This window comes from Heptranchias perlo, chromosome 20 (genome assembly GCF_035084215.1).
Source record: "Heptranchias perlo isolate sHepPer1 chromosome 20, sHepPer1.hap1, whole genome shotgun sequence".
NCBI lineage: Eukaryota > Metazoa > Chordata > Chondrichthyes > Hexanchiformes > Hexanchidae > Heptranchias > Heptranchias perlo.
In genome coordinates this window covers 27,390,879-27,400,328 of record NC_090344.1, presented here as the reverse complement: position 1 = coordinate 27,400,328, position 9,450 = coordinate 27,390,879, and the positions used below count along the sequence as shown (strand labels likewise).

Here is a 9,450-nt window from a genome sequence, read left to right as displayed (position 1 = left end):
GGCAGAGTTGCTAAATTTTTACTTTGCATCGGTCGTCACAGAAATGGATGACGCTAACATAGCAGAGACACGAGGGAAACTGTTAATAAATCAAGGGGATTCGTACAAGTAAAATGATGGCAATGGAGAAAATGAGGAGGCGAAAGATAGACAAATCTCCAGGACCTGATGGTTTCCACCCCAGGGGATGAAATGGAACAGGTGAGGAAATTGTACATACTTTAGTCATGATCGATCAAAACTCTCTTGATTTAGGAATTGTTATTTAACGAAACGCATCTTGATTGGAGGCTTGTGTTTGAGAAAGATCTCGAAGTGATAATTGAGAGACCGAAAATAAAGCTGTTTGGCAGGAGCGCTGATGCTGTCGGTTGTTCGCTGCTCTCGTATTGTACAATTGTTAAGCGTGCGTTACTTATTTATAGCAGTATGGGCTCCAGAAATGACCAGGTTGTGAGTTCGAGCGTCTTCTAAAACAATCAAATCTTTTACTCCGAACATTTTGATCGGAGTTCAAGGTAGAAATGGTATCTTCCATAAAGCAACTTGTTAACAACCAGTCGTTTTTACAATACGCTCTTGTGGGACAAACGTATGGAGGTCAACAATCGATTTCTTAGTTTTCCCATGTGGGAATTTGGGTTCCTCTGGCCTACCGTCTTTCAATAGCAAGTGCCAGTTTACTTGTTCACAGGGGGAGAGGGGGCTTTTAGCGGCAGCTCATATGGCAAAGGGGCCGGTACAAGATCTTTAAATCTAAAGAACCAAACACACAATTCTTCTTTTCTTTAAACCGATATTCATCGGTTGGAAGTTTCGTGTTGGGAAAATTTGGAAGAGAAATATGCTGCCTGGTTTCACTGTGTAACGGGTGAAATTATTCAGCTTACAGATGTTAATACGCTGAAAGGTCGAGATGCCTTTTCCAACTCCCGTGTGGGACAAGTTCAGCTTTTGAGCCGCTGGGTAAAGTGCTATTTTAATTGCTGCTAACGAATGACAAGACATTTGGCACAAACAAGAAGAATTGTAAACTCACGAGTTCACTGTTCATGTTTCTTACATCTTGTTCAACAGGAACAAGGATTCTCCTCTACACGTTGCTGAGAATTTTATCAAACGGACCTCACCCTCGTTCGACGACTGCAGGGATAATTCAGAGATCTCCCATGAATATGTACGATGGGAGCTTATGTGGTATCGAGCCTGGGTAGCTCAGTCGGTAGAGTATCAGACTTTTAAAGTGGGCAGTGAGCTGAAGGTCCAGCGTTGAACTCCCTGGCCAGGCTCCAAATTTCGGAACAGCTGGCAAGCTGTGACTTTGTAGGGGGACCTGAGATGTGTTGTCAAAGTTTCGATAGTATCTTGTTTCCCAGGGATGGGCAGTAATGCGCTGTCTGAGGCGGTTCCCGATCAGGAATTCAACTTTACTGTATTAGTTCACTGTATTAATTTCTCAAAACTCATTCAACTCTGTAAAAAAGACGAATATTTGTTCAAATCGCCATTAATCAACCAGTTACTTTCTGTTTCCGGCTGAAAGAAATGCTGACTTTTTTTATGCGTTAATTCAGCAGGCCGAATTTAGGGAGTTCAGAGGAGAAGTGAAAAAGGGAATGAGAGGCAAAGAGAAATATGACTACAAACTGACGGCCAACATAAAAGGGAATCCAAAAGACTTCGACAGGCATGTAAACAGTAAACGGGTAGTCAGAGGAGGGGTGAGGCCGATTCGGCACGAAAAAGGAGGTCTACTCATGGAGGCAGAGGGGATGGCCTGGGTACCAAATGAGTACTTTGCATCTATCTTTACCAAGAAGCTGCTGCCAGAGTCTCAGCAGAGGAAGTGATCGTTGAGATACTGGATGGTCTAAAAATTGATGAGGAAGAGGCACTTGAACGGCTGGCTGTACTTAAAGTAGATAAGCCACCCGGTCCGGATGGGATGCATGCTCAGTTGCTGAGGGAAGTAAGGGTGGAAATTGCGGAGGTACTGGCCATAATCTACCAACATCCTTAGATATGTGGGTGGTGCCAGAGGACTGGAAAATTGCAAAGGTTACACCCTTGTCCAAAAAAGGGTGTACGGCTAAACCCAGCAATTATAGGCCAGTCAGTTTAACCTCAGTGGTGGGGAAACGTTTGGAAACGATAACCCGGGACAGAATTAATAGCCACTTGGACGAGGGTGGATTGATTAGGGAAAGGCAGCACGGATTTGCTAAAGGCAAATCGTGGTTAACTGACCTCTTAGAGTTTTTTGATGAGGTAACAGAGAGGATAGATGAGGGCAATTTAGTTGATGTGGTGTATAAGGACTTTCAAAAGGTGTTTGCTAAAGTGCCGCATGGTGGGCTTCTCATCAAGATTGCGGCCCATGGAATAAACGGGGCAGAAACAACATGAATGCAGAATTGACGAACAGCAGGAAACAGATTACGGATGAACTGTTGTTTTTCGAACTGGCGAGAGGTGTACAGTGGCGTTCCCCAGGGATCAGTGCTGGGACCACTGCTTTTCTTGATATATATTAATGACTTGGACTTGAGTGCACAGAGCACAATTTCAAAATTTGCAGATGAAACAAAACTTGGAAGGGTAGCAAACAGTGATAAGGATAGTGATAGACTTCAAAGGATATGGACAGGCTGGTGGCATGGGCGGAGACGGGGCAGATGAAATTTAAAGCAAAAAAATGCGAAGTGATACATTTCGGTCGGAAAAACGAGGAGAGGCAAAATAAACTCCAGGGCACAAATGTAAAAGCGGTAGAGGAACAAAGAGGGGTTTATGTGTACAAATCGTTGAATGTGGCAGGGCAGGTTGAGAAAGCGGTTAAAAAGCATACGGCATCTTGGGCTTTAGAAATAGATGTATAGAGTACAAAAGTATAAAAGTATAGAAGTCAGGATGAAACTTTATAACACACTGGTTCGAACACAACTGAAATTTTGTGTGGGGTTCTGGACACCGCACTTCAGGAAAGATGTGAAGGCCTTCGAGGGGGTGCAGAAAAAAAATACTTTAATAATTCCAGGGATAAGGGACTTTACTTCCGTGGATAGACCGGAGAATCTGAGGTTGTTCTCCTTGGAACAGAGACGGTTTTGTCGAGATTTGATAGAGGTATTCAAAATCATGAAGGATCCAGACATGGAAGATGGAGAGAAACTGTTCCCATTGGCGGAAGGGTCAAGAACCAGAGGACATAGATTTAAAGTTCTTGGCAAAATAACCAAAGGTGACATGAGGAAAAACTTTTTAACACAGCGAGAGGTTCGGATCTCGAATGCACTGTCCGAGGGTGTGATGGAGGCAGATTCAATCATGGCCTTCAAAGGGGAGCTGGATAAGTACTTGAAAGGAAAAAAAAATGCAGGGCTTCGGGGAAAGGCGGGGGAGTGGTTCCAGCTGGATTGCTCTTGCAGAGATCTCGCACGGACTCGATGCCGCGAATGGCCTATTTCCGTGCTGTAAGCTTTCTATGATTCAATTCTATGTGTCGGTTGTAATGCAAAGGGAACAGAGCGTGCCACAAATCGACACGACTCTGAGTATCCTCACAAGCAATGTATTTTAAGAGCAACTAATTCTGAAACGTCTTTCTTGATAACTCAAGTCGTGCACTCGAAAGCAATTTGGTAAAGGGAGACTAATATTGGTGACTGGAAATAGTTGGTGCACAACTTGATATTGCTGTCCACCCGAATGGAAAACGAGATTGAATGGATCGAAGTGGTCTGAAAGGATGGCCGATCGGCTTTGAGAAGCAACCAACTTTTACACTGGCTGCACAACTAAAGCAACAGCGGCTCGTTGGTCTAGGGGTATGATTTTCGCTTAGGGAGTTTTATTGAGGTCCCGGGTTTAAATCCCAGACGAGCCCTCATGTGTTTCTCCTTTTCGTGAAAAGTCACCAATTGTCTTCTCACATCTTTTCAGTTTTGCTGTTGGTGGAACTGAATTACATCCAGAGGATGTTTGAGCTCCAGTGGACTGAATGCCGAAGTTTCGTCGACGCAATACACATGAAGCAAATAAAATGTCTCAAGATGGTGAGGAGATTGAAACTGAATTTGGATTTTTCCCAATTCAGGCAGATATTAGATGACGGGACAGAAAGCCACATTTCCAAGTTTGCCGATGACACCAAGATGGGCAGCATTGTAAGCAGTGCAGATGAAAGCATAAAATTGCAGAGAGGCATTAATATAAAAAATGAATGGGCAAAATTGTGGCAAATCGATATGAATTTAGTCAAGTGTGATGTCATCCACTTTGGACCTAAAAGGATTGATGAGAGTACTTTCTAAATGGTGAAAAGTTCGAAACAGTGGAGGTCCAAAAGACTTAGGGGTCCATGAACAGACATCATTAAAATGTCATGAACAGTTAAAAAAATAATTTAAAAGGTTAATGGAATGTTGGTCTTTATATCTAGACGACTAGAATACAAGGAGATAGGCATTATGATACAGTCATACAAAGCTCTGGTTAGACCAGACCTGGAGTATTGTATTCAGTTCTGGGCAACGCACCTGAGGAAGGATATGTTGGCTATGAAGGGAGTGCAGCGTCTATTTACTAGAATGTTGCCTGGATTCGAAAGTTTAACTTAGGCGGAGAGATTACATAAACTCGGGTTTGCCTCGAATTTAGTAGATTAAGTGCTGATTTGATCGAACATTTCAAAATATTAAGGGGAACTGATGGGGTGAATAGAAAAAAAAACATTTCCGCCCGTTAGCGTGTCTGGGACTCGGGGAAGCAGCCTAAATATTAGGGTCAGGACTTTCAGGAGTGAAGTTGGGAAACACCTCTGCAAGCAAAGGGAGGGAGAAGTTTGGAATTCTCTTCCACAAACGGCAGTTGATGCGAACTGAATTGTCAATTTTAAAACTGAAATTGATAGATTTTTGTTAACCAAAGGCATTAAGGGACATGGGGCTCAGGCGGTAATATGCAGTTAGGTTACATATCAACCAGGATCTCACTGAATTGCGCATAAGGCTCGAGGGGCGAAATCGTATACTTTTGCTCCTCAGCTCCTCATTGTTACAGAATGATCCTGCATTGTATCGGGAATCGAACCACGGTCTCCAGCGTAACAAGTAAGAATTCGACCCCAAGCACCATCAATGCGCGCGTTTGTAACAGCAGCATGTGTCCATTTGGAATCCGATCTGAATGAACATGCCGTTTACAGCTGCGGTGGCCGAGTGTTTAAAGCGTTGGACTCAAAATTCAATTGAGGTTTTCCTGCCCAGGTTTGAATTCTGCTCGCAGAGCTACTGTTTAAAGATCACTTCAGTGCTGAAATAGATTAATTGGAGTTAATTGTCCGCATTTTTCTCCCTCCAAGAATGAGAGATTCTCCAGCGAGGCGGGTGCTTTTAATTAGTGTCAGATCTTCTCTTGCAAGATTTCAAGACCAGAGAAGGAATCTCTCCGAGTCTGTAACTTAAATTCTGGTAGTTTGCAAAACCTGACATTTATACTCTTTATTTTCTTTGCATGCATCTCTCTTTCTCGCCCTGTCTCTGTCTCTTGTCTCTCTGTGTTGTCCCCGATGGACTTCTCAGGCTTCCTTGATCGGCGATGGCTGATCTAACCGGCAACACCAGCAGAGAAGGGTAAAGAAAAAAAAAGACTGAGACAGTAGGAAAAGGAAAGGTACAACCCAGCTGATAAATTCATAGCTAATGTATCCACATTCATGGCTGTTCGCTCTCATAGTGAATGAAAGCAGCAATTTGAGTAAAGTGTACTTATGGTGGAGTGTAAACTATGACGGTGCCGAGACAGACGACAATGTCGTTTCAGAGCAATTCATTCTGTAAAGTGTTACTTGATAATAAAAGTCGTCGATTCAAAACGATTTTGATAAAGAGAGACTAATATTGTTGATTTGAAATAATTAGTGTAGAACCTGAAATTGCTCCACACGGTATATCGTACAAGAAAGCGAGTTTGGATGGCCATGGTGTTCTGAAAGGATGGCGGATCGGCTGCGTGGCAGCGAAATTTTACACTGGCTGCACGGCTCTGTTGCCAGTTGATCTTTGGATCTGATTCTCGCTCAGGGAGTTTTACTTGCTCAAATCCCGGATGACCCCTGATGTGTCCCCGTTTTTGCTCAAAAATCACCAATTTGCTTCTCACATCTTATCAGCGATGCAAAAGGCAGGTTTGACTTATCTCCAGCCGAGCATGTTTGAACACCAGAGGACAGAATGCAGAGGGTTCGTCCACGAAAGACACGTAGACGAAATGAAGATAATCTTTCAAGAAGTTGTACAGATTGAAGCCGGCACATGAATTTATCCCAATTCAGGCGATCTCATGGGTACAGATGCAAAAGCTAAAGGAAGCTGAATTGGCCTGGAACCAAACCCCTGGATTCGCCGTCGGCAGGCGAGGGTTCGACCCTGAACCACCAATGCAAACACGGCTGCAGGCTGCACGTGTAGCGTTGGATACAAGTCTGGAACATGCAGTCTGGCAGAGTTCCTGTGATTATCCTGCGCAGTCTCCAACCGCGTGCTACCTGTGGGTGACCAAACGAGTGGGTCAAGCATGGTCTTGAAATTCACTGAGATTCGAAATCACTTCACACCGCCACTGTAAAATGGTTAAATCAATAAGAGCTGTAGTTACCAGGCAGTGTTTACTTCTCTCAGAAATAAAGTTATAATCCAGCCTCACATACACCTCTAAGATTTCACGACATGCGAAGAATTTCCTTTAAGCTGCAGCTTAAATTCTGTTCAATCACAGAATTGGAGATTTCTACTATTTTTCTTTTCATGTATCTCTCTGTCTCTGCGTTTCTTCACTTTCGGTGTTGCTCCCTAATGGACTTATCAAGCTTTCTTCAACGGCCAGGTCTGGAAACCCGGGATGGGAAAAGGCTGTCGGTTCTTCGTCCAATTGTTGGATTTCGACGGGATGAGTTTTGCTATTTTCCGTCTCCGTTTTCGGAAAATATAAACCTGGATGGGATTTCCCCTCCTCGGGTCCCGTCACCTTCGGGTAATGGGAATGAACCCGATCTATCACTCGGTCTTAATATCTGTGTTCTCATTGCTTAACAATAAAATTACAGTTATTTTCAGGACACATTTTAGAAATTAACACATAACAGACTTATTCGAAAACTAGAAGCACGTGGGATTAAAGGGCCGGTGTTAACTTGGGCAAGTAATTGGCTGAGGGATAGGAGGCAGAGATTAGTGTTGAACGGATGTTTTTTCTGACTGGGGAGAAATATGCAGTGGAATCCCCCAGGGGTCGGTATTAGGATTATTGCTTTTCTTGTTATATATAAATGACTTGGATGTGGGAATAGGGAGCACAATTTCGAAGTTTGCGGATGATATAAAAGTTGGCAAAGTTGTAAGTAATGAGCAAGATAGTAGCAGACTTCAGGAGGACACAGATGGACTGGTGAAACGGGAAGTCACGTGACAGATTTAACGCTCATCAGTGTGAAGTGATGTCCTTTTGGAAGAAGAACATGGAGAGGCAGTATAATCTAAATGGAACAATTTATGGGGGGTTGCTAGAGCAGAGGGACCTGGGGGTTCATATTCATAAAACAGGGTAAGTTGATAAGGCGGTTAAGAAAGCGTATGGGATACTTGGCTTTGTAAATAGGGGCATTGAATATCAAAAATGGAAATCATACTAATCCTTACAAATCAGTGGTTAGGCCTCAGCTGAAGTATATTGTACGGATCTGGGCACCAAACGTTAGGATGAAAAGGCATTGAAGGGGATTCAGAGCAGGTTGACCTGGATGATACCAGGGATGAGGGACTTCAGTTATTTGGAGAGATTGGAGAAGATGGGATTATTCTCCTTAAAGCAGAGATGGTTAACGGGAGACCCAGTAGAGGTATTAAAAATAATGAGGGTTTTGAAAGAGCAATTAGGGAGAAACTGTTTCCTCTGGTAACTGGGTCGGTAACCAGAGATCGCAGATTTAAAATAATTGGCAAAAGAACTAGAGGGGAATTGAGGAGAATTATTTTCGCACAGAGGGTTGTTAAGATCAGGAACGCACTTCCTGAAAGGATGGTGGAACGAGATTCCATTGGATCATTCAAAAGGCAATTGGGCATAATTGAAGAGGACTAATTTGCAAGGTTATGGGGAAAAATCTGGGGTGTGGGTCTAATTTGGACAGGTTTTCGAAAAAGCTGACACTGGCACGACGGCCGAATGACCTCCTTCTGTGATGTAAGATTCTCTGATTCCCTGATTCCCTACTGAATCATTACAATTGAAGCTATTCAGTGTTGAGCAACCAAGAAAATTATAACCGTGATATTCTGCTTCTCCATTCCCTTATGAATATCGCAGATTATACTGTCCAGGCGGGGCTGGGTCTGAATGGGGGATTGAGTGCGGAACTTGGAATGGAAGCCCAGCAGAATGAACTTGGTCTCATCAGTTTTTGTTATTTTTCCTACCAGTTGCCCGAAGCAGGCGGTGAACCTTTTTCTCGAGAGAGGATCGTCATTTCAGCTCAGAAGGAAAAAGGTATCAAGAAAATCGTGTAAAACGCACACAGAATGATCCGGGACTTACAGCACACCCCTTTTAAACAGGCACAGACACGAAATGATCCGGACATGAATCCTAATTATGGGACGTAAGTTTCTCTTCCGTTGACCATCAGATTTACTCTTTTCACAATGACACCAATGGACACTCTGATATTTCGCGATCTCACAATCTCAACACCTTCCTGGAAGGAACTGTTGCTGATTTCAGCAAACAATGCAAAACCCTCCGTCTGCCGTTTCGAGAAGGATGGGACATTGACCAGACCTTCTGGGTGGACTGAATGAGAGAAACAAAACTTACACGCAATAACGACGAGGATGGGATTCGAACCCACGCGTGCAGAGCACAATGGATTAGCAGTCCATCGCCTTAACCTCTCGGCCACCTCGTCGCATGCGGAAACATGCGAAACCCCCTTTATTCAAAATGAAAATTCTGGCTATGTTGCCAATCTGAAATAAAAACTGTAAATGTGTGCATCCTCGGCATGTCAGGCAGAATCTTTAGACATAGAAACAGAGTTAACGTTTCAGGTCGATGGCCATCACATGAGTCTTCCAACTCACTCAACTTGCGCCTTGCAGATGGTTGAACTGCTTTAGGGAGTTAGAAGGTGAGTCACTTGGCGCATAATATCCAGCCTCTGGCCTGCTCTTGTCGCCACAATATTGATGTAGCTGATCCAGTTAAATTTCTGGTTAATGGTGACCACTAGTATGTTGATGGTGGGGGATTCGGCGATGTTAATAACGAATCCCCACAGAAGAGATGTACTGTAATGATTCCAGGGATGAGGGGCATAAGTTTCGTGGATGGATTGGAGAAGCTGGGATTGTTCTGCTTGGAACAGAGACGGTTACGAAGAGATCTGATAGAGGT

The 9,450-nt window shown here is 43.6% G+C and overlaps 1 non-coding gene across 1 annotated transcript; it reads right to left on the bottom strand.

Annotated features, from left to right (window-relative positions):
* Positions 1 to 8,880: 8,880 nt before the first annotated feature.
* trnas-gcu (transfer RNA serine (anticodon GCU)) lies at positions 8,881 to 8,962 on the bottom strand. The gene has a single exon. It is a non-coding gene; the product is annotated as a tRNA-Ser (tRNA).
* Positions 8,963 to 9,450: the final 488 nt, after the last annotated feature.